We start from the raw sequence: 21,987 nt of genomic DNA, 5'->3' as shown, positions 1-21,987 counted from the left end.
GCGGCAGGGGTGACAGGGGCAGGGACTGAGGGGCCTTGGGCGAAGGAGAGGCCCACCTTCCTGGGTGAGCGGGCACGGGGCAAACGCTGAGGGGCTGCTGGGAGGGCGGTGCTGGTGCGCTGGGTGGCGGCTGTTGTTGCGGGGGGCACGGATATTGCCGCCACCACAAGGGAGCTCCCTTCAGAGGACGAGTCGCTGTCACTGACATCAGCACGAGTCCCCGCTGTGGAGCTCCCCTCGCCCTCCGTCTCACTTGTGAAATCCGAGTCAGTTGCATGGCCTGCCATGGCCGTGTGAGATGCAGCTCCCTCGTGCTCCGATGCCACTTCTCCTCCGCCTGATGATGCTAATGCACACATGAACAGGAAGACCACAAAAAAGGGGGGGGGAGAAATAAAGACATGTTGAGTGCATGGATTACTGCTACCGTTGGCGGACAAGACAGACACAGAAGCCCCCTGCACTACGCCGCGCACTTGGGGTCCACTACGCAATCCGTGGGACATGGCCTACAAGCCTATGGACGACAACTGCACACAAAGATGACACAGGGGCATGGATACCTGTACTTGGCACCCTACAGAGGTGGGGGGCGGGGGCACAGGGCCATGCCTTACGGAGGGCCCTAGCCTACAGAAATCGCCCTGGCCTAGGGATACCCACAGCCCTCCTCCCCCACCCAGACACCTCCACTGCGCGCAAAGTCAGCAGAATGTATTTGTACTCACCCCCTTGTGTCTGCTGTGATGTCCTCACGCGCCCATCCAAATCGGGGTAGGCCACTGCCAGGATCCGGGACATCAGGGGGGTCAATGTACGACTGGCACCCCTCCTACGTTGGGAGGCCATCCCCAGCTGAGCCTCTGCCGTCTTCCTGCTCCAGCCTCGGATGTCCTCCCACCTCTTCCGGCAGTGGGTGCCCTGTCTGTTGTGGACCCCCAGGGTCCGGACGTCCTTGGCGATGGCGCTGACCTATGTGACATGTACAGGGAGAGAAAAATTGTCATCACCTTCTGCATGCTCGATGTGAGTGGCCCCCCATCCCCACCCTTGCCATGTGGCACATGCTCTCATCTGTCGTTTAATGCATGCCTCAATCGCTCCCCTCCCCACCATCTTTCATCCACCCCACTCAACCCAGGCATTGCCCACTAAGCATGGTCCCAGTGTACTTACCTGTTGGTCTGGAGGACCGTAGAGTAGCGCATACTGGGGGAGGACCCCATTCACAAATTTCTCCAACTCCTCCGCAGTGAAGGCAGGGGCCCTTTCCCCAGTCGCATGAGCCATTGTCTCTTCCAGACCGAGGTCACAGCAGCACTTGCAGTGTAGGTCCTCTCCTGTCGAAGATCAGGTATCGAGTGATTAAGCAGATAGAAAATGGCGGTCACGCCCGCGGCGTACCGCGACCGCCGGCGCACATCGTCATTGGCTCCTGAAACCCATAGGGTTCAATGATAACCAATGCGGCTTTGCGCCGCGGTCTTCGACCGCCTTCCGCCGCGGTGTGCCACGCCAGCGCATTGACCTCACATCCCACTGTCGCACTTCACAGGTTAGGCAGCCGCCATTTCAAGGGCCCACATGGCCTAATTACCAACTGCGTCACACATACCTAGGCCTTGCACCAACACTCATACAAGCCATTCAATGCATTGGGAATCGTGTTATGTGCAAGCTGAGGTTACGTACCTGTGGTTTGATTGACTCTGTGCTCGCTGTTGTCCTTCATAGGCACCGTCCGCTGGGACATGTGAGGAGATGGAGGAATCTTCCCGTGTACAGACCGCTGGTGGACCTGTCGACAATGGAGGAACGACATGTCATACTGACATACAGGCTTGACCGTGCCACTATTCATGAACTGTGTGCCCAGCTGGAGCCAGACCTGATGTCACCCATCCGCCAACCCACAGGGATCCCCCCTCTAGTGCAGGTGCTGTCAGTACTCCATTTCTTAGCAAGTGGGTCATTTCAAACAGTGGCCATATCATCAGGAATGTCCCAGCCTATGTTTTCCAAGGTGTTGTCCAGAGTGTTGTCTGCCCTGCTCAAACACATGCAGAGCTACATCGTTTTCCCTGAGGTGGGGGATTTGCCTACAGTGAAGGGTGATTTCTATGCCCTTGGACATATCCCCAACATCATAGGTGCCATTGATGGGACACATGTTTCTTTGGTCCCCCCCCAGCAGGAGTGAACAGGTGTACAGGAACCAGAAGAGTTATCATTCCATGAATGTACAGATGGTGTGTTTGGCTGACCAGTACATCTCCCATATTAATGCCAAGTTCCCTGGGTCAGTGCATGACGCCTACATCCTGCGGAATAGCAGCATCCCGTATGTGATGGGTCAACTCCAGAGGCACCGGGTGTGGCTATTAGGGGACTCTGGTTACCCCAACCTGTCATGGCTACTGACCCCAGTGAGGAATCCCAGGACAAGGGCAGAGGAACGGTACAATGAGGCCCATGGGTAGACTAGGAGAGTGATCGAGCGAACCTTTGGCCTCCTGAAGGCCAGGTTCAGGTGCCTCCATATGACAGGTGGATCCCTAATGTACTCACCAAAGAAGGTGTGCCAGATCATCGTGACCTGCTGTATGCTTCACAACCTGGCTTTGCGCCGCCAGGTGCCTTTTCTGCAGGAGGATAGTCCAGATGGTGGTTTTGTAGCAGCTGTGGAGCCTGTGGAGAGTGAAGAGGAGGAAGCCGAAGAGGACGACATAGAGAACAGGAATACAGTAATACAGCAATATTTTCAGTGACACACAGGTAAGAGTACACACCGGCATATTACATTTACTTAATGACTCCTACCTCTCTACTGTCTGACTTTTTCCCCCAGTGTATGGTAACTGTGTTGTGACTTTCTCTTACGTTTTCAGAGATGTGGGCCCCACTGCGTGACATCTGCTTTGTTTCCCCATGGACTACAGCTGTGTGACAGCGGTTTGTTAGCATCACAATGTGAATGAACATTTTGGCACGGTCATGTCTAATACATTTGTTCAAAATCACAGCCAGACTCCAGATTGTTTTGTGCAATAAGTGTTTTTATTCAAGTGCTCTAAATTGGATGGGTGGTTGCAAATCAATGAGGGGTGATGGTGGAGGATTGTCCATGGCAGAGTCCAGACTATCAGTTTCACAGGTGCATTGTCCAAATGCCTGTGGGAAGTGGAGCAGGGGCAGTTTAAGGTTGGACAGGGTGACAATGTGGGACAGTGGGATGACAATCAGGGCGGTATCCTTTGCTGGCGGGGGTCTTGACATCTTACTCTGTCTTCTTCCTGGATCTCAGGGCCCGCTTGCGGGGTGGTTCTCCTTCTGCAGGGGGTGGGTTTCTGGTGGCCTGTTGGTCTTGTGTCGGGGCCTCCTGTCCACTAGCGCCGGCGGAGGTGGTAGGCAGTTCTTGGTGAATGCTAGTGTCAGGGGCCCTTTGAGGTGCCACAGTGTCCCGCAATGTGGTGACTACCTCATTCAGGGCCACTACGATGGTACCCATGGCGGAACTTATGTTTCTTAGTTCCTCCCTGAACCCCATATACTGTTGCTCCTGCAGAAGCTGGATCTCCTGAAACCTGGCCAGTACCGTCGCCATCGTCTCCAGGGAGCAGTGGTATGCTCCCATGATGGAGGAGAGGGCCTCGTGGAGAGTGGGTTCCCTGGGCCTGTCCCCCCCCCCTGTCGCACAGCAGCCTTCCCAGTTCCCCTGTTTCCCTGTGCCTCTGTCCCCTGGACCGTGTGCCCACTACCACTGCCCCCAGGTCCCTGTTGTTGTTGGGTTGTTGGGTTAGCCTGGGTTCCCTGTAGTGGTGGACACACCGCTGATTGACGTGTCCTGGGGACAGAGGTATGGGCCCGCTGGGTGGGTGCTGTGCTGGTGTTCCCAGAGGGGGGAAGGTCTGCTGTGGCCTGTGGCTGTGTGAGGGGAACCGACTGTCCCGAGGTCCCGGATGGACCGGGCTGGTCATCTAGATCCAGGGAGACAGAGCTGCTGTCCTCACTGTGGGCCTCTTCTGGGGGTGGAGTGGACATTTGTGGACCCTCCTGCGCGGTGACCTGGCGTTCGGGTCCTGCAGGGGTATAAAAGTATGGTTATTGCTTCTGTGTGTGTCATAGCGTGCAATGGGTGGGTGCCCGTGTACCCCAGTGCTGGCATTCCTTTGTGGGGGCTGTTGTGACGGTGGTTTGGGGGAGGGTTGTATGTGTATGTGCAGTGGGCATGCTTAGGTGATGGGTGTCCATGCTTTGTGGACGCATGCAGGGCTAGGTGTTGGGATGTATGGGTTGTGATGGTGAGACATTTGCAAGGAGTAGGATGTGATGGGGTGAGGGTGGGGGTATGAGTTGCCATGCAGGTGGGGTGGGGGGAAGAACTAGTTAAGATTTGACTTACCAGAGTCCATTCCTCTGCCTACTCCTGCGAGGCCCTAAGGATGCAGGATGTTCAAGACTTGCTCCTCCCATGTTGTAAATTCTGGGGGAGGAGGTGGGGGTCCGCCGCCAGTCCACTGCACCGCGATGTTGTGCCTGGATACCATGGAACGCACCTTCCCCCGTAGGTCGTTCCACCTCTTCCTGATGTCGTCCCGATTTCTTGGGTGCTGTCCCACAGCGTTGACCCTGTCCACTATTCTGCTCCATAGCTCCATCTTCCTGGCAATGGTGGTGTGCTGCACCTGTGCCCCAAAAAGCTGTGGCTCTACTCGTACAATTTCCTCCACCATGACCCTGAGTTCATCATCAGAGAACCTGGGGTGTCTTTGCGGTGCCATGGGGTGGTGTGGGTGATGTGTAGGGTGGATTGTGTGGTACTAAGTGTGGTGATGTGTATTGTTGTGTTGTGTGAAGTGCGTGCAAATATTGCTGGGTGACAGTGAATTGGGCGTCTGGGTGCTCGGATGTCTTTTCTCGGTGCGTGTTCACGAATCTCTAGGAGTGGAGGTTTGTGGGTGATGTGGGTGTGTATTTTATATTGTAATGGGTGTGTGGGAGTGGTGTGTGTATGTGTGTCAGGTGTGTGTATTTTGAATTGTCCAATGTGGTTGTATTTTGTAAGTGTGTGTGTATTTTGAGCGCAGCGGTGTGTACCGCCAATGGAATACCGTGGTTGAAAGACCGCCGCGTGGATTAGTGTGTCGTGATAGTGTGGGCGTATTTCTGTTGGCGTGGCGGTGGAGGTTTGGTCATCGCCAGTTTCTCGCTGGCCTTTGGTGTGGCGGACTTTTGTGGATGTCTGTATTTTGGCGGTTTGACTGTTGTGGGTCAGAATGACCGTGGCGGTTTACCGCGGCCGTGGCGGTGTTATGGCGGTCTTCTGAACGGCGGTAAGCGCCTTTTACCGCTGAGGTTGGAATGACCACCTCTGTCTATTTGTGGATTCCCTGTCTGGGTCAGTTTGACAGTTGGGCTGTTTGTGAATCCCTTCTAGACAGTGAGACAAAGGGATCTGGGTGTAGCCTGCAATTCCTGATGAGCCATCTGTGCTAGAGTGGAGGGAGGAGTGGTCACTTACACCTGAATGGGTGGCCTGCCCTCTTACAACACAGTCCTCAACCTCTTGGTGTATGTCTGGGGCCTGGCCTGGGCAAGGCAGGATCATGTGAACAACAGATATTTTCCTTTGAAGTATGCCTACTTCTGGATTCAAGAGGAACCTCTGTCAAGGAGAAGAGCTGAAGAGCTGAGAGGAAGTGCTGCCCCTGCCCCTGCCTCTGACTGTCATTAGTTGGGCTATCCTGCAGTTTCTGCTTCTGCCCCTGAAAGGGGACAAAGACTGGACTTTGTGGTATATTCCTGTTTGAGAGGAATCTCCAAGGGCTTGGACTAAGCTTACCCCCTGTTCTGAAGTCTCAGGATGTGTATTGGTAAAATGATTTACACATTGCTTCTGAGTTAAGCCTTCCTGCTCGTGCCAAGCTACCATGGGAGTGAATAGGGGTTAACAAGGTGTGTTTCTCCTTTGCCCTGACTAGAGTGAAGGTCCTTGCTTGGACAGGGGGTAACCTGACTGGCAACCAAAGACCCCATTTCTAACAATGGCACATTACAGGTGCCAATGTATAGTCCTCACTCAACAATGGGGACACCCCCAACAGCTCTGAGTAAGTGTAGCAAGTATGGCATGTGAAATGCCAGATTGAGATTGCAGCCTCACAATATGTTGATACTCATTTGAAATCTCTGTAATAGTAGGACTATTAGGAACTAGTCAGATTCTATGTTGCACATAGAGATGGAACAAGGGGCGCTGGAATGGAAAGAGGGCAAAGACCAGGACTACTTACCATCAAGATATTGGGAGTCTAGATCCGGATGTGGCAAGGATCAACCAGCAGGTCATGTAAAGCAGTCTAGTGGTGCACATACGACACAGTCACATGTGCATCATTAGATGCCTTGTACAGAAGGGATGACATAGGTGAGTAATATGTCCCTATACACAATAGAACATGCACACGTCTGTACCAGTGTTTTGGACTGGACATCTACGTGTCCCTAGGAGATCTTCTACCTTTTGCACTTACCATATTGTCACAGCTTAGAATCTTTCACATCATACACTGACCTGGCAAAGGGATGTAAATGTGTTACATATATACTTGCCCCCTTGTGGCTTCTGTGCTGCCCTCAAATGCCCATCCAACTCAGGGTAGGCCAAAGTTTATGCAGGCCATTAGGGGGTGTGAAGATCCAATGGGAACCCCTCCCTCCTTGGGAGGGCATCCCCAGCTGGGCCCCTGCGGTCTTCTGGGCCCAGCGTTTCAGGTCTTCCTATCGCCTCCTACAATGGGTGCTCTGCGATTGCACACCAGATCCCCTTCTTCTGATGGGCGTTGACCTGCATGGATGACACATACAAGAGGAGAAAGTCATGACCACATGCATGATCCCAAAACAAGTAGGGAGAAAACTTAACTTAGTGCAATGAGACAAACATACCCTTACACACACTTCAAAATCCTTTGTAAGTTAACATCTGCAGTCAGGCCATGTGTGAAGTGGAGGCAGCTATACAACATGCATAACTAGTACCAGGTGTTGGCTAGAAACATATGACCAGACCACAATAATGTCCTTAAAATGGTATCAGACAACAACTATTTGTAACACCACTATTAGTGTGAATGCTGTATTTTATTAATAACACACTACCTACTATGTATCAGGCCTCATAATCTTTTTATGCACATCTGGACATGTCCACCTACCCACACATAATAGCTCCTTCTTTTATTCCTGCAGATTTCAACTACATCATCAGTCACCCTACCTTTCACACATAGGTTTTGCATTTGGTTCACCTGCCCCTCTGGTGCACCATATAGCTATTCATACAGGGGTAGGATCTTCTCCAAAAGCTTGTCCAGCTCTTCTGGAGTGAGGCAATGGCCCTACCACCTGCAAGATGTGGCATGATTGCTCCTAGAGGCAGTACACAGCAGCCCAGATAGTGGAGGTCTTGCTGACAGCAGAGTCAGGAGTCAAGTGAGGAATACTGCAGGAGTTGGCGGTCACATCTGGTATGTACAGGACCATCACTGACGGCGGATGTCGCCATTGGCACAACTCCAGTGCAGCAATGTGTTCCAATGCCAATGTTCACCACACTTGTAACCGCCTATCACAATGACAACATCCACCAGTGGTGTCAGTCTCTTCCTGATGTCCAGTACAGTAGGTCAGGCAGATGCCACTTTTAAGGCTCATATATGTATGTTGAAGAAATGAAAGGTGCGTCACTCACTAAAAAATTGATACTATGATCAAGTGCTGGCTATATGCTTACAAGTGTCAATGTGCATGTCATTATTAGAGGATATGGAAATTAGATTTTCTGGGGTATGTAAATGAAACAGTATTGTCGCCATACTACTTACAATCTAAGCATAATATAGGTGCAACAAACATGTGTTGCATGTCGACTAGGTTCATGTTAATTTTACTGTCAGTAACATGTTTCTACATTTGAAGAACATGCAGGCTTTTTGGGGTCCTGAATACAGTAATCAGTTACAAGTTACCTAGCTACGTGCTGAATTCCACCTTCCCAATGTTTCATGTGACATGATTTAGATTTATGTGTAACGTTGATGTGAACATACTTCTAATGTATAGACTGAGTCATTCACATACATTCTGTTGCTATCCCATTTAGATACCCTGGTGTAATGATATGTGAGTTTTGACCACTTACTCCACATTGCACTTAGCCTAGCAGTACACCATCACATCAGTGACCACCAACTTAATTTTGCCTATTGACTTTATTTTAGCATTAGCCACTGCCACGTTAAAAGCTGCATGTAGTTTTCCACATTGTACAATGTGCACATGTTTTTATTTTTTGTGTTCTTTCCCACAAAGGACTTAGGCTGATAAGAATGTACTAAGACGGCAGGGAATGGTCTTGTTTTGAATTGTGGCCAAGTCCCAATGTGTTATTTTCAAAGCTGGCTTAAAGCAATCAGCATTTTTTGAATAAATAAACTTCTGCAGTGAGAGGGAGGTTCTAACATTTTCCTCTCTTTTTTGTTCAAAGTATAGGAGGCCGAGACCAGATGGACCGAGGACTGAGAGTGTTTGCAGATCTCAGACATATCCAGGATGCTGGGATGTGTCATCCTTCCTGTGAGAATAATTGATCTCTCTCTCCTCGATCGATTCTGCGATCTGGCGATCAGATGCTGAATAGGAGGGAGATGAAGCAGTGATGCTCTTGCCTCATGCTGATGCACTTTTTTATTCATTATTTGCTTTGCATTATAATATAGGTACGTATATTTGTTGTGAATATTGCAGTGGAGAATTATTTGTACGTGTTTTCATTTAATTGCTGTGACCACTGTTAAACGTGTGCTTTCAGCATGCTATTCTCCTTTTAGGAACCTTGAGTAGTGGAATAATAAATGTCTTCTTTGGACTAAGAAGTGCATTCTAGGGATTTTTGTCAGTGCATGAGTGTTTCAGCTTGGTCATTAGTGAAGCAAAACACTTGGCACGAGGAGAGCAAGACAACCTCCAGTGCACCGTCCACTTGCAGACCTGAAGACCATGGAAGAGAGACATGTTCCAGATATATTATCTGGATAGGAAGACAATCATGGATCTTTGTCGTCAGTGGGAGGCAGATCTGATGCCTTCCATTCACAATCCCAATTGCAGACCTCCCATCCTGCAAGTTATGTTGATGCTACATTTTCTGGCCATCAGGTCATTTCAGAATACAGTGGCCCAATCTGCAGGGATGTCTCAGTCCATGTTCAGTCTGGTCTTGAAGGCTGTACTGTCTGCATTTTTAAAACACTTAGGGGGTTATTCTAACTTTGGAGGAGGTGTTAATATGTCCCAAAAGTGACGGAAAAGTGACGGATTTACCACCAGCCGTATTACGAGTCCATTATATCCTATGGAACTCGTAATACGGCTGGTGGTATATCCGTCACTTTACCGTCACTTTTGGGACGGATTAACACTCCTCCAAAGTTAGAATAACCCCCTTAGACAGCTACATCCGATTTCCCCAACATGAGGATTTGGCTCATGTGAAAGCAGGTTTCTATGCTTTGGGACACATGCCACATCTGGTTGGAGCCATACATGGCATCCATGTTGCCTTGATTCCCGAAAGGACTAATGAACAAGAACATAAAATAGGAAAACCTTCCTCTCCATCAACGTCCAAATGATGTGTTTGGCTGACCTTCACATTTCACAAGTTTGTGCTAGGTATCATGGATCAGTCTATGAACCCTTCATTTATGCGGAATAGCAAAATCCCACTGCTGATGACAAGACTATACACAGAGAGGGTCTGACTGGTTGGTAAGATATATATGGCATATGAATCTGAACCTTATTTCATGCTATTATATATGTTGATGTCAAAGAATAAAGTTGGGACTGGTGTAACTGTACCTTACAGAGGACTCTAGCTCCAGAATCGGTCCTTGGTTATTGACAAAAGTGAGGTACCTAACCACCCCAGGGGAAGTCCGCTTCAAAGAAGCCCATGGATGGACAAGGTGGGTCATGGAGTGGACTTTTCGACTCCCGAAGGCAAGAATTTGCAGCCTTGATAAGTCTGGAGGAGCCCTCCTCTACTCACCCTATGAGATATGTCAAATTGTTGTTGCCTGCTGCATGTTCCATAACCTTGCCCTGCGACGTCAAATACCATTCATACCAGATGAGGGAAAGCCAACAAACCCCATGGGTGGAAATGCAGATTTGCCAAGGGAGGATGAGCATGATGAAAATGAAGCTGGGGACATAAGATGAGGGTGACGCTGGAGACATCATGATGAGGATGAAGCTGGATTGATCTCATCAATCAATAATTCAACTGACTCAAGGTATGTGATGTGACAATAGAGTTTCAATTGGGTATGTTTTAGGTTCAGCATACCATGTAATTTTCTTGTTACCATCATCAGTGAGATCTTAAGTGGTTTCAAAGCCCATGACTCAGATATGTATGCAGCAAATTCTTAGAGTTGTGTACAGAACTGCTATGTATACGGTATAATGTATTGCAAATGCACAATGAAAGTCACAATTGAACTTACGATTTTGTCCTATTCCTTATATTTGTTAATCACAGATTTGCAGATGTACTGTTTGGCTCTATCCTTATTTGGCAATCTCAGTCAGTGTCCCATGCAGATGAGATTTGCAGATTGACATGTGAAGTAGACATGGATTTCACCAGGTACTGTTTAGCATGAGATTTGTGTTGCGTGAGTTCTATGCCCAGACTGTCAGGACAGTGGGATGGTAGCCCTTTTCCACACAAAAGACCTGTTCGTCATTGGAGGTGGCTCAAATGGTGCCATGTGTGTGTCCATCTGTATCAATCACATGTCATGATGTGGTATGCAGACACTCTACCATCATAATGGCTTTTATTTTATGAGGTCTAAATTGTACATAGCTGCCAGCGTGTTTAAACTTTTCAGACCAATGTGCATGTCTCTGAAGGATGACATAGGTAAGTGTCAAGCCTACAGATACCTGACAGTGGTAAGTTAACGGTCCTATGACTGGGGAGATTAGTACTGACTTCTCTATCTATTATATTGGGTATGGTCATGTGGAAGCTGAGGTATAGCTATTTGTAAAGGCTCTAGCTGATGATACATTGCACCGATCAGTTAAACTTCCTGTGATGGTGAATGACAGACATTTCCATAACTTCATTTTCTGTGGGTAGGTGTTGAATGACACCTAAGCTGAAACACTGAAGTCCAAAGCAGTACTTTACTATGTGCTGATTGCCATTCTACAAATAATTGATTGGGGATGTACAATCCAGGTGATCTGTGTCATGTCTATGGTACAATCCCAATGCAATATGTATCTAGTCTCCCCAGTACATGTGTGATGACCATAACAAAAGTATAACAATTAGAGAGATACATCTTGATACTATAGTTGTCATACATGACTACATGTCATACATCACACTTACACAGGGCCTATGGTTAAGTGGTATTTATTAGGGAGTTAACAAAAATGGTGGATGAAATCATCAGGGTAGCAGCTACACCAATTTGGAAAAACAAGTCCAGTGTCCTTACACCATAGGAAAAAGGAACTGGGTTTCAGAACAGTCAACATGATATGTCTGTAGCACACAAGGGAAACAATCAGTAGGGGTTCACTTCCCGGCAGTGGGTTATGTCTTGGTATCTACTCCTCCTGGATGGTTGTGTGGACGTCCATGTTTGCAGGAGGGTTCTCCAGCTACAGAGGGTTGGGTGTCTCAGGTATTCTCTTCCACTGACAGGGCCTCCATTCCACTAGCAGCCATAGATGTTGAAGGGAATGATGTTTCATTGGTAGTAGTGGAAGTGGCCTGATGTTGGGTACGAAACCTACTCAGGTTAGTGTTCATGTCCCTCAGCACTTCAACAATGGAGGCAAGAGTGGCATTTGTGCCTGCCACAGCTGCTGTATGGCTTCCTGGTTGTTCTCCCTCTGCAGCTGTCTGTTCTCCCCTATCATGGTGAGTACCTGGCCCTGCATGCCTTGTGAATTCTGGTAGGGTTCCAAGACTTGGAAGATGCTCTCCTGGTCAGTTGTATCCCTTTGAGTGCCCATCCTCTGGCCCACACCATCTCTCCCATGCACCCTACCCCCAAGTGCCTGTGCCCCTGGCACAGTGTGCCTGCTCCCACTGGTGGCAGGACCATCATTCTCAGGCGTGACAAGGGGAGACTCAGGTACCTGTACTGGGGGGCACACAATGGAAGAAACTGTCTTGGGACACAGGTTTGGGGGCAAGTGGTTGCCTCTGATGTGGATGCAACAGGGCTGGGAGGAGTGAGGCTGGCAGTTCTTGACTGACCAGGTGTCCCTGATGGGCTTGCTTCATCCTCATTGTCCAGCCATCCAGGGGTATTTTCCTCACTGGGGCTTTTATCAAGAGGAGTAGTGGCAGTCTCTGGTATCCTCTCCATGTTGAGAAAAGCATGGTTACCTGTAGGGGAAGTGGAACACATAGTTGCTGTAAGTGATGCAACAAGTGATGCTTAACTTTGAGACCTAAACATGGTATGTGAGATGCACATACTGCCTTTTTTGAGATCCCCTGAAATGACAATAATAGCTGCTTCCAAATCTTTGCTAGACTAATGTGCGGAATAGAGATTAGCTTTTGCATACACCATGTTCCAAGCTCTTGGAAAATGTTGGTGTTTAAATGGCTGCTGACACCATTATATCTTGTCTGAGTGAAGACATGACAATGTATATTTCTCTCCTAGTTAGGTGTGTGGCATCTCTGATTCGACTAAAAGCTTGACAATGCCCAATGGTGTCAGAGCTTGCCATTTGACCTAGGCCTCTGTCTGGATGTACTACATTTTAATTTAAGAGCACTGTTCTGGCTTTCATAATGGTGGAGCAGTGCCTTCCAGGAGTTGTAGTGCTGTCAGTTCAAAGTACTTCACATGCCATTCACAAAGAGTGTGGCCCCAGGTGAGTTTAGCAGACAAGTGGCATGCCAGTGAGGGTTACTTGGACTTTTAGACAGAAGGGTGGTGGGTGGTTTGATCAGATAGGTATGGAAAGGTGTTCAGGGAGCAGGCAATACTAAACCTTTTGGTGACATGAATGTTGTGGTGACTTACCCGACTCCACTCCCCCAGGTATTCCTGTCAGGCCCTCAGGATGCACGATGTCTAAGACCTTCTCCTCCCACAATATGAGTGTACGGGGAGGACGTAGGAGTCTACCACAAGTCTTGAGAACTGCCAGCTGGTGCCTGGCAGCCATGGAACATACCTTTCCCCTGAGGTCATTTCACCTCTTTCTGATGCCTACCCTTGTTAGTCTGTAACTGCCTACATAATTCACCCTGTCAACTATCCTTTGCCACAACTTCATTTTCCTAGCTATGGATGTTTGCTGCACCAGTGAAACAAGGATGTTTTTGCGGGGAAATGGTAGTGGTGGTAAAGATGGTGATGTAGTAAAAGAGATGGTATAAAACCTTTAGTGATGAGGTATGGGTGCTTTGATATGAATGGGTGACGGTTGTTGAGTATTGTGTGTGATAGTAATTTGTGTTGTGCATGTTGTGCAGGTGTGGGATGTGTGCTGAGTGAAACACATAGCTGTGCCTATTGTTTATTTTGCTGTATCTATGAGTTTTTTGCTTGTTTTTCGCTGTGTGTGGCATTCTGGTTGCAGAGGATTGTAGGTTATGAAGGGGTGTCTTACATACTGCAGTATGTAGGTGTGTCAGGTGTGTTGATGTGTGTCAGGTTTGAGGTATTCAAACTATCCAATGTGGTGTGCTGTTCTAACTGAAGTGAGTTCAGACCACCATGGTTTGCACCGCCAATTGTTGTCCACCATGAAAGAACCGCTGTTGTGATTTTAGGATCGCAATTTGATCTGAGGTTTTTTGTGAGGCTGGTGATGGGCCCACCTGTTTTCCATTCCCCAGTGTAGTGGCAGTTTCAAACTTTTGGGTGTTTTTTTGGTGGACTTCACTGTGTGCCTCTTAATACAGCGATCGTTGGCTGCCGCCTTCGCGGTGGTCTTACCATCAGACTGCCAAACTCATAATGACCTCCTCAGTGTAGTAAATGAGGGGATCCAGCTGGTCCAATATCCAGCAGTTATTGTTGAACCGCATCCAGGAACTGAGCTGGACCTAGCAAAATCTAATGAATTTGTCTCATTGCAATTTGCTGACACAGGTATGTTCCTTGGATCCTGCACATTTGCAGAAGATGTGAGGTGGCATTCTTATTTGCACTTCCAGATGGTTTCAGAAAAAAGGCCTGACTTAAAGGGTATAAGCCCTTCATTTGTTTGAGTATTATCATGGCTGGGTGCTCTCTTTAGAAAAGCACCTTGATGCCAATGCAGTTAAGGAAAACAAAAGGTGCACAGCTTGTTATCACTTTACAAGTACTAACTATGATTTGGAGGTAGGTTTTTCACTTTATTAAACTCCTGTATGTAAGAGGTATGCACGCTCTGTTAAAAGGTCATATACATCTGCCTGCATTAGTAACTTCACTAACTGCGATATAAAGAGCATTTCATAATTTATTTTTCATTCAGTTCTTTTATAGTGCTACTCATCCAAAGGTAGGGTATAAGAATGCTTTACATCACACACAAAATATACACTGACAATTAATCATACAAATTTATAAATCAATGTATAGGAAATGCTAGATAAGACAATGAGGGTTAGAATGTGAGAGAGTTACATACCATCAATATGGGTAGGCATTATATTTTAAGAGTGCATTGCCAGGAGAAATACAAAGTCAGGAATTAAAATGTAACACAGCCATTGCGGTTATCTGTACTAATAAGACTTTGTTGTTACCCAAGTTAAACCAATTTGCCAACCTTAAAATAATGGCACAGTTTGTAGCACAGCTTTTGCAAGTACATGTACATGTACATTCTGTGGGTGGAGTCGTTAGAAATTTTAGAACCCCATCAATATTTTCCAAACCAAATTCACACGGATCTTTCTTTATATGCATGATCCAAAACATTTACACATTTTCTGATCAAGAAGAACACTCTTTTAATGTGTCCACACACAGAATATCACATCTGTGACAAGTCACTTAGCGGGACTGATCTCTTGAACTCACAGTACAGAAGATGGTCACAAACCCTTTTAGAAACTTCACAAGCTCAGCAGTTAAAGCTCCAGGCATTGTTCCAATTTTGCTCATAGTGTCATCACCCATAAGAATATGTTACTTGACAAGAACGCTGGGCATTTCTGTGTCAAGTTTCTTGTACAGAATATGAAGCAGGATGAAGGGCCTCATTACGAGTTTGGTGGCCTTCAGACCGCCAAACTCACTGTGGCGGTCAGATGACAGCACTCTTGGTGGTCCGACTGCCAGATTACGATTCTGGTGGTCAGACCACCACCACCACCTGGAACACAGATCTCAATGGGGTGGCGGCGGTCAAAGTTGTGGTCCATCACGGTGGTGCCCATGGCAGCACCTCCATGCAAATCACAACTTCATTTTCTGCCAGACTTCTCATGGAAGGGTTTCTGCCATGGGAAGGTTGGCAGAAAGCCAGTACTAGGGGCCAAAAGGGGGCACTTGACCATTCGCAATTGTGACATACAGTCCACAACAACAGCAATTTTCAATAAAGACACCTTTTCGAATCTAAATTCTTCAGGTGAAAAGTATTTTCGAGCTCTTGTAGGAGTCTGTGCTTCACTGGTTTGGTTGCAGCATCTCCATCAAATAATGTATTTGTTGGAAGAAGATCATGTGACAGAATGTCTTTGATAAAATCACCCCTTTCTTTTGCTACATCCATCTCTCTATGTGCTTCTGAAAGTTGTTTTTTTGTAACCTGTCTTGTAGTGGCTGGTCGGATGAAACTCTTACTATGGAAATTAAAGAGTAGAAGTTTAGCGTTAGTGCTTATATCAAAAAGCTTTTTCCCTTTCAATACAAATGTCTCCTGCTTCAGTTCTGTGTATAGTTTTGATCCGTGTTTCAGGGCATCTAGTTGACGTGCCTTTGTATTGTTATCCACATATTGTTTGGTCATGAAGTTGTGTAGTCACACAGCCTCAGTCATTTGAAAGGAGTTTCCTTGCTGCTGCATGAAATGAAGAAGGCTGTCAACATGTTTATTAAAATAACCTGTCTCTTTCCCACAAGTTCATGGTGAGGAATTGTTACGTGATAGTCTAATAATTTTGAATTAGTCATCTCTCTGAAAACATTGCAACCATAAAGCACTTCATGGTAAATTAGCTGCCATTGAGCAACACATTCATTTTTACATGCCTGACCAACAATTCCCTTGGAGTTTTTCTGTGATCTCTGGATTGTCTTTTCCAGTTTCATATCTGAAACCACAGCATTGAACCTTCCCTCTCTGTCTTTCACCACAAAATGTCTTTGGACGAATTTTCTGTTGAGGCATGGTTTTTCGACCTCTAGTTCCTTCATTCTTACAAAACACCAGGGCCCATACCTCAGGTAGTTTATGCAATCGAATTTACGAAACACAGTAATCAGTAGCTCTGCAGTCTTCACATGCAGCTCCCAGTCACCTTCTCGATCAGCATGTATGAAGTTTTTCACTAGAGCTATCATGTGTAAAACGTTTGCCCAGTAGTTGCAAGGTTCTGACTTTTCTTCACATTCTTTGACAAACTCTACAAACTTGGGTTCAGATTTATGAAAAGTGGCACTGCACCTAGTGCAGTGCCATTTTCTTGCACTCCTTAGCGCCCCCCAGTGCCACCATGTGTGTATCATATTTAAAATACAGCACACCATCGCGGTAGTCAGGGAGACTAGGGTCATAATTTTTCATGCTAGTCCTGCGCTTGCAACATTTTGGCGCTAATGCCCCATAGCACCCAGAAGCCCATTGAACACAATGGGAGCCTCTTTTTAATGCCTGCACTTAGCAGGCATTAACAAATGTCAATAAAAATGGGAAAAGGAATCTCATAGATTTCTTTGCACTATTTTTACAGCCACTCTAATGCCGGAATGCTCCCCTTGCATTTATTATACCTGGCGCAGGCATAATGTGGTGCAAGGGGTTACAAATATGGTGTGGTGTTTTTGCCATTCCAATGCCACATTGGTGTAAAGAAATTATGCTAATGTGGTGTTGGAATGGCAGTGGGCCACCAAAAAACTGGTCCTCGGTTTTCAGGTTTTCTAATTTTGAACTGAGTGTATTGAGCCATGCCTGGCTATACATTAAGACTTTTGAATGAAGTGCACCTTGTGCCTCAGTTACTTCTGAGATAAGGTATGCAAAACCTAATTTGTCATTCTTGTTCCAGGAAAGCATTCCAACGCACTGTTTCTATAGCCTCAGACATGGTGAGCATACCTTGTAACAAGTTAACGTAATGAGTTCTGCTCAACACTGACTGAACAGTTTTGCTTCCAAAGATTTCAGCCTCAATAAGTGCATTATCTATGCCATGTCCACTGAGATAACTTCCTGCACAACACAACACAACTTTTGTCATGTGAAAAATGCCTATCATTAGATAAAGATCATCAAATTCTACTGGATTGCTCATGAAAATGTCATCTACAAAACAGAAAATACCTTTATCACAAAACATTGTCAGGATACACTGATCTTGAAGATGAGCATACATATTTTGTAAAATGTTTACAACTATGTATACTGTTGCATAGTTTGCAACTGGAGCTGGTATTACTGGTAAAAACCCAAACTTCTTCAGTGGGACGGTATTCTGGGAGATCAAAGCATGAATTCCAGCACATGGAGGAACTGGCTTTTCCTCATCCTTAAGTCTGTATAGAACAAGCAATATAATAAATACAGTTAAATCAGCTTTGCAAACCACAGCATCAGGTAGAAGAAGATTCATGTCCTCAGCCACTTTGAAACTTTCTGGTAGACTGGGACTCGTTGATGGCTTGCAGCGATTTTGCACAAGTTGGCAAGACAGTTGGGTTGTAAGTTTGCAGCTTCATTTATTCATGCCTATAGCTGACACAGCTAGCAGCTACTTCATTAGTACAGTTTTGAAAAAGCACCTTGTCAGTATCATGTGTGTTGGATGTTCAAAATTATCAAAAGCAGCAATTGTAAATCCTTTTCTGGTAAAGTGACATGGAAGTGGTGTGCTGTAGGATTCACAAGATTTCACAGCATAAGCTGCTAATACGTTCCTGCTCTCTACTAGGTCATTATTATTTGTTGATACACCAATTCTATTCATTGAAGTGATTAGCTCTCTACTTTTGCACTTGTCATATATTGTGTGGGCAGTCATCATGTGTAGCGAAGTTTAATTTTTGCCATGATGTAATTCATAAAACATAATTTGGAAAAAACAGTACATTTGCACAGCATATCCTGCTGGTACATGGAATTGTCTAACACTTCTTCGGTTATAGCTTCAAAGCCATCATCAATATTGACAGCTTCTGTTCTGAACTCAAGAACTTTAGTTTGTAATAGTTTTGCTTTGTTGATATTAAACAATGATGTAAAAAAATGTAAAACAATGTCAGGCATTGTTGCTGACTCCCATGATTTGCGGAGCTCTGGAGCACCAGAAAATTTGTAATTAAGTCCAAAATCCAAATATTTCAGGACATTTCTTAAAATGGTTCCAGCTGAATTTACTGCATCCTGTGATCCTATTTTGGCAGCAAGCACTTCAGGAGTCAAATCAGACGATTACACCATAAGTGGCTCATTCTTTTTGTTTGACTGGCAAAAACAAATTCTATCATAGTATGTTCTCACCAGAAAAAATCTTAATTTCATTATTATGGATCAATATAATTTCATCAATGTTGATCATTATTTCTCTGATCTCACTGAGTGTGAACCTGGAGCCAGCACTCAATAGTAGCTTCAAAACTTAATTTGCTTTTTCTAAGAGTGAAAACTTAATTGAAGGCTGGTGGTTACGTTGCTGCTGGGAGCTCATTGTAAATTCATATTTTTGAATGTATGCATGCATGCAGTTCGGGTGGGCATACAAATCCATTTCAAATGCACTTACCTCACTGTTAAGATCAGCTACTCAGCTGAAAACTTCATCTTGGAAGATGCTACCTGCAGATAAAAACATGTTTGCCCTGTGAGACTCACATACTCTGTACTATGTTCTTTCATCAGTCACTACCCCCTTTTCACTGCCACAACTTGACCCCCAACGTATGGGTTGTGGGAATAGTTTTTTTCCATTTCTAGCACTGCAGACATGCAAACCTGTTGTGTTGTGTCTAGGGATAAGTGAAACTGATTTATGGAAAGCAAAAAAGAAAATAGGATATATTTGTCTGCTTTTTTTATTTCACATACAGGGTGAATTTGGGCAGCAACAACATGTAAATTTGCTCTGCAGGCAAACCTGAGGAACAGACAAATTTAATGGTTCGGGCAGTTCTTGTGGTTCTCTTTGATAAATTAAATGAAGCGAGAACAGTAATCTACTAATTTGCAGTTTGCTTGGTTCTCAGTTGAACTGATTTGTCTGTTAAAAAGCACACAAATATGTTGGGATTTACATGAGAGTACACGCAAAACATTAGGGAGGCAAGCTCAATATAAGCTAATTTGTGACTGGTATTTACAGCCCACAGAGCTGCACAGAGTTCTCCATCCACAGAAACCCGATGTGTTTGACAGGTTGTGGCATGGTGGCAGCTTTAACACAAATCTGATGGAATTTCCCCAAGCTCAGGCCGTATTTAGTAGATATATTTGCAGCATTTAAAACTATTTTGGGACATCCCATCCTGTTGGATCTACTTTTATTCTAAAAAGGGTCAGAGCGCCAAACCTTCAATTCCATTCTCAAGCAACTAAAATCTTGCTTTGGAATTGCCTGGGGGCAACAAAGGTCAAATTGGTGGTTCATTGGAAAATAATGAACCACTCTAATTCACACTGGTACGTGTGGCTGTAGAATGTCATGGGCATCTAAATAAAATGCCCAATATTGTACTGTAGTGGGTCATACATTTTTTAACTGTTTGGGTCCCATACTCGATGGACTTATCAGAAGGGTTCCTTCTTTGTTGTTTACACCTAGACTGAGACTGAAAACATATTTGCATACTAGAAGTTTGTACCACTTGAAACAGCTAATGGCACATGAACTATAGCTGACACACTGTTCTCAAAGTGATATCATCATACTGAGTCTGTAAGGCGAAGTTCTGATAACTAAAAGTAGATTGTCACTGAGGATTGAACATGAAAAGTACATGGGAAATTTATCGGAGGTGTTGTTGGTTTGGGAGGGTGGGATGGGGGAGAGAGGAATTTTACTATTTGTTCTGAAGAAGGTAATATGAGCTCAGAGCTGCAAAAATGCTGATGTAAGTTGACATGCAATCTGTGCTCAAATTGCCTAATGTATGAAAAGCACTCAATAAAAGTATTATTGTTAAGAAATCACACAAAGCATATGTTAAGGTGCCTGACCTTATCGATTCTCGTTTCTTGCGGATCTTTTTTAGGGTCGAGCCTCCATAGCATGCGCTATCACATGCGTATCGCTTGCGAGACGCTGTAGTAGTTGATGCTGTAGTAGAAAAGGGCTCGGAACCCCGCCCATGTCATGTCAGTGTCTTTCATTGGTTTGTGGGCTTGCCTTTTAAAATCTGCTTGCTTTCATTAGTGGAAGGCATGCATACGTCATGCCTTTTTCAGTGGTTAGCCCTCCTTGAGCGCAGCGACCAAGTACTGAAAACATACGAGGCTCGCTGTTTACGTCCGTTTTGTGGACTACTTTTTCTCTTTTTTCGCAGTGCGATCTCGCTTGGCAGAAGTCGAGCGCTTTCCATGACATCGACCCTGAAACCGTTTCTATTTCCGTTTCCATTTTTTAGCATCTAGTGTTTTTTTTCTCCACTTAATGAGGCAAGAAATGTCCGGTTGGGAGTTAACAACTGCTACTAAATAGCTCTAACTTGGAGAAATGCGAGAACCGTTGCATTGCAAATGTTTGTTATTACATTGTAGGGGAAAGCTAATTTTGCAAAAATAAAAATCGCCACAATTAGCATCGGCTTGGAGCTGGAATGAAAAAAAAAGCCCAGCACTTCATTATGGCTCCAAACGTCACTTAAAGGAATCAATACCTCAGCTTAAAGCACAAAATATTCTTGTTTAGTTGTATATACATAAACATGCACGATTTTATTAAATGGAAAGGGTTGCTTTTAATTGAAAATGGCACACAACGTGGAAAGCAATCGCCATTCCTTTAACTTCTAGATATTCAGATTTTTATTTCGCACCTTCATGCTTTAGGTTTACAGCAAAGTAAACCCTTGTCTTCTTCTCTGTGAACCTTGACTTGGCCCTTTGCTGACTAAGCCTGCAAAAGGTTGGAGAAGTAAACTGTATCTCAGCTCAAGTGAGCCGGCTTCATTAGAAAGCCACTAATCTCTTAACTTGGCGAGTCAGATAAGACTTTGCTACTACACAGAAAGCCAAAGTTCAATCAACCCATGGTATCTGATGTGCTTAGCTTCCCGAAGTTGCCTTCTGATCATTAGGGAATTTTATCGGACAGGTCCTTGCTGTTGTGCTGTGATATGCATCATGATGAGAAGGCGAATGGCAGCAGTGGTATGCTGATAAGAAGTTCCTCTTGGAAGAGACGATCAGCACTTTTCCCATTTCTCCTTTAAAAAAAAAAAAAAAAAAAACATCCTTCTGAACTGAATCGACGCGTCAGGTTCTGCAAAGTTTTTACACTACATTGCAGAGTTGGATTTATATGTTAATATATGTGACATGTTAACCGAGCACCCATGCATTCAGTACAGTCATTAAATAAAAACTTGTGTTGGCAAAGCCAATAGGTCTTGGGATTGAATAGGTGAATGTGGTACTTGATTGACGAGTTTGAGAGTCGTTGTGAAAAGTACCTTGGTGAGTGGATGAATGGGATAAGGAGTCAGTAAATGGGTGGATGAATAAATGCCA

This window comes from Pleurodeles waltl, chromosome 2_2 (assembly GCF_031143425.1).
Source record: "Pleurodeles waltl isolate 20211129_DDA chromosome 2_2, aPleWal1.hap1.20221129, whole genome shotgun sequence".
NCBI classification, from domain to species: Eukaryota; Metazoa; Chordata; class Amphibia; order Caudata; family Salamandridae; genus Pleurodeles; species Pleurodeles waltl.
Note: the sequence above shows the minus strand (reverse complement) of the source record.